This window comes from Gavia stellata, chromosome 27 (assembly GCF_030936135.1).
Source record: "Gavia stellata isolate bGavSte3 chromosome 27, bGavSte3.hap2, whole genome shotgun sequence".
Lineage (NCBI taxonomy): Eukaryota > Metazoa > Chordata > Aves > Gaviiformes > Gaviidae > Gavia > Gavia stellata.
Window position 1 is genome coordinate 3,245,142 of NC_082620.1, and position 4,402 is coordinate 3,249,543.

Sequence of the window (4,402 nt, forward strand, 5' to 3'; positions counted from 1 at the left end):
AAAAAAATATATATTTTTAGCATTAATCCCAGATTGCCACGCATGTAGGCAGCATCACATTGGGGATGAACTAAATCTAGAACTAAAACTAGAGCCTGCTTGTACAAATATACATTCACTGACATAATCCATGCAGACGAAAATCCATTGTATCAATCTACACAGTGAAGTAAGTGGAATAATGCTCTAAAAATAGAAGAGACAGCACTGTAGTGCTCATGAAATGCGACGTTTGGAAGCACAGTTAGCAAAGACCTGATTAAATGCACGTTGAATTCAGCGGGGAATACACCCATTGTTTTTTAGGGGCGTTGAGTCAAGCACTGATCAGCCAAAAGTGATAAATACTGCTTGGACTGAAATGCCAGAAGCAGCTAGACATTATTTATTTTTGTAATGATATATTCTCTTTGACAGCCTAGTAAGAGCAACACTGCATTCCTATGCCAGATGCAGTGTGCAGCACTAGGCATAGTAATGCAGTTGGAATATACTGGAACACTACTAAAAGAGGAATTAATATAATTGCAATACAGGAAAGTAGCAAGCCTAACTGAAGAACAGCTGAATAAAGCGCCTCAAGGAAGGCCACGTGGTTAAAGGAAAGCAGTGAATTTAGGGCTCCTGCCTGAATTTCAAGCTTTTCCATAGATGTCCTGTAAGACCTGGGGCAAGTTGCATAATTTCAAGGTGCACCCTGACCTGCAAATCAGATATTTCTAGTGTTTCCCTATCTCAAAAGTTGTAAGTCTGACTACCTAAATGTTTGTCAAAAGCTCAGCAAATTCAGATGGAACGTGCTATAGAAAGGAAAAGCAGTATTTGCTCATAAACCAAGAGGTTCTATACAAAAATTTAGAAGAGGAAAAAACCCGTATGCCAAAATAGATCATTTCCTAAAAGAGATTTGAGTTACAGCGGAAAAGCTGTGGGCTGTATTTGAGATATTCCTTTGGTCCTGCCTTGTAGAACGGAGACCAACTACTTCAGTGCCATGATGTGAATGTTAAAATCTGAAGTGCTGAACCTTCCTGCAAATCAGTAGATGTATCTCTTCTTGAGCAGTTCAAGAGGAAGATACTGCCAAAAGTGCCATTGATGCAAGCCCCTCTGCCTGCAGGGGTGTTTTGAGGAGCTCTCCTATCTGGGTCAGTGCTTTCCTTCTGAGTGCAGAGCACATAAGCTGTAGCACTGTGCCAGCTTTGAAAAGGTTTCTTACAATGGAGTTTTGTTTTGAATTCCTAGATGTCTGAGGCTCTCCGGAGAGGATGAAAAGAAACTTTGATCTCTGTGATTTTAATACATGCTTTCAGCTTTATTTTCTGTCAATTTTTTGAGAAGAAACACAGTTCATTGAAAACATGAGTGCAATGAGGGGAGAACCCTTCCAGGATCTGCCAGGAATACTGAAGGTACCATATTTATCAAGAGACACTTGGGAGGGGAAGGGATGATTATTTGTACCTCCCCTTAGGCACTCTAATCCTTTCTAGTTTCTCATTAATCACAGTCAAGCATGCCAGGCTTGTAGATGCACGAACAAACAGAACTGGTGAAAGACGGCACCCCCCACAGTGTCCCCCCTTAAATTAAACCTTTATGCTGAGAGTCTATTCATTGATGATGTCCTAATGTGAAAGTGAGGCAAAAACTAGTACACACATTGAAATTAACTCCCCACTCATCCCTAGATTCTATCCCTTAGATGAATCTGCTCTTTTCCCACACTGCATGAAAGATGTTCCCTGTCTTCAGAGGTTGTCTTACATACTAAGTGCTGTTGATTTCTTTCTAATGAATATAAACAAGTCATAACATAGCTGAGACTCTCATCATCTTACTCCTCTCACACACATACACACAAACTTCCCTCTCTCCTTCCCTCAGGGTCTCTGAGCGGACAACAGGTCAAATAGCAGTCACAGTGGGGGAGAGGTATGCAGCAAACAGAAAATAATGAGGAAAACATTGACTTTGCTTTTCAGATAGTAGGGAAGAGTTGAGTAAGAGTTTCTTCTCTTGTGAGTGTTGCGAGAGAGAATGCTCTCCATCCAGTGAGTTACTTGCAAATTTGGGTGGATACATTTGAAGACTTTTTTTTATAGAAAGGCTCCTGTGGAATGCCTGCTGAGGTCTACCGTCCCTTTTCACATAAGGTTAGTATTGGGTAATCTTGAAGTGCTGCAAATGTGGACAAGCTTTGTTGAAGCCTAAGGCCTTCTCAAAGGAATTTCCGCCCCATGACTTATTTTAATTTTCATTTTTCCTGCTTTCTCCACTGCCTCCTGCTTTCCACTGCACAATTATTTTTTTTTTTCCTTCTGTTTTCCTCTGTCATTACTGCACTTTTCAGTGCCACCATCTTGAAGCCAGATGTCATACAAAGAGTCTGGAGTAAATCTAAATCAGGGTATATATTTATTATCCTGCTGGAGGAATCTAGGTGAAGCTGTAGGAGCAGGTCAGAGAAGTTTCATATGAAATTAGCTAAGCTCTTCCAGTTTTACTTGCTCCGATCTGTGAAGAAGTAGAAGACCCCTTACTGTAGTTTTTGTACAGGAGATTACTGCTGTTTTAAAATTGGAATGATAAAGAAATGTTAGCCGTTTTGGGACATATGTTCTCCTGACATAAAAAGACCCTATTTAAATGGGAAGATTTTTCAGTTCCAGGTGTTCTCAGAGGCTGGTGTTTGTACAAAGTAATTTTCAGAATTAGCCAGGCAGGGCATGGAGAGGAGTTGTCCCTTGTAAGTAAATCTGATTCTTCATGTTCAGTATTTGATTTTGTATTTTGTTTTTGATGAGAAGAAAAGAAAAAATCACGTTCCCTCATGCACCCTTGGTGAACTTTAGAAAGGCCCTTGCAGCTGTATGCCTGCTGATGGCATGTTTTTAGCAGGATGAAGAAAAGGAGTGATCCCTGAAAGTAAGAACTATACCCTACCTACTCATCCATTGTTCTGTTGAGGTTAAAAAGTGACAGAGTCCATCCCTATAGTTCTTCTAGAACTTCACAGAAAGTGCCTGGGCAAGTGATTCTGATGTTTGCAAAGAGAAACTTGTTGTACTTTTATGTAATGTGTTAATTAGTGTGGGTGGATATGATCAGATCTAGTCTTGCAAGCCTTTCAGACAACTCCCTGAACACTCCCACCTTCAGATATTAACAGATATCACTGCACTTGCCAAATCTCATAAAAACCCAGTAACAGACTTAATGCAGGCAGAGCATAAGTGGGTGCATTTATTTGAAAGAGAACACATTTCTTTGTAGCAGACATTAATTTGGCCTGGTGTTTTCCTCTAGCTGAAATGCAACTGTTGAGAAAAGAATACAGGGTGACCTTGGATCATCTATTTTGTTTTTATTTCTTCATGTGGCTTTTATAAACTTAATCTGGGTGACAGCACTTGTTCGTATGTTTGGGGGTAAAGCAAGATTATGTCAAACGTAATCTTTTACATTTTTCAAGAACCAACCAACAGCCCTGAGAATCAGAATATTCTGCACTGTCTTTGTAGCTCTCACCTCCCTGGTGCTAAGATCCTTCAACCTGGTATCGCTTCTCAGCCTGCTGGAGTTTGGAGACTGAGCGAAACCTGTCAGTCACAAGCAGCAGTTACATTCTCTAGTGAACAGACTCCTCTTCGTTAGAGTGCTTTTCTGAAGGAGATTTTGAGATGTGAATAGTGGCAGGCACCCCTCCCAGATTTCAGCAACCAACTTAGAGGACATGAAGAAAACCAGGACTTCACCCTTTCCCTGCTACTCATTCTCTTTTATCCGGTGTCTCCTATGGGAAGCTGGCAATTCAGTCACTTTTCTGACTAACAAACTGCCCCTCTTCCCAGCCTCTAGTCTACTAAGATCACCTCAGTACCTTTCTTCTCTACCTTCAGGGAGTTGACAGCTTCAACAGAAACAGCCCTTTCTGTATTCTTGAGGAGAGTCCGATCAGCAAGGTAATGTGTCAGAGAGACAACCAGACTCTCTTTTGATGGGGCTGAGGTACCCCAGCCTGTAGACTACAGATGGAAGACACAGGACACAACTTGAACGTTGCCAGTAGCATAGAAGGTAGTGAGTTCCCCCTGCTTCTGTCATCTTTTCTTGAAACATAACACCGTCTTTTTTTTCTGTAACAGATCCCTCAAGCTGAGGCTTTAGCAGAAACACATACTGATCCAGCCTGTGTGGACTGGATACAACTGAAAAGCATAGACCTCTGAGGAGACAATTTATATCTTCACACCTTCCCAAAGAGTCCAAACGTATTTGTTCCTTATGCTCACCTTTGCTATGGGCATCATGACATATTAATGCAGAAAAAAAATCAGGACAAGTGTATATGCTGATTTTTCTGCATAAATCTAGAAAAGAACAGTTCCTCCTTAAATGA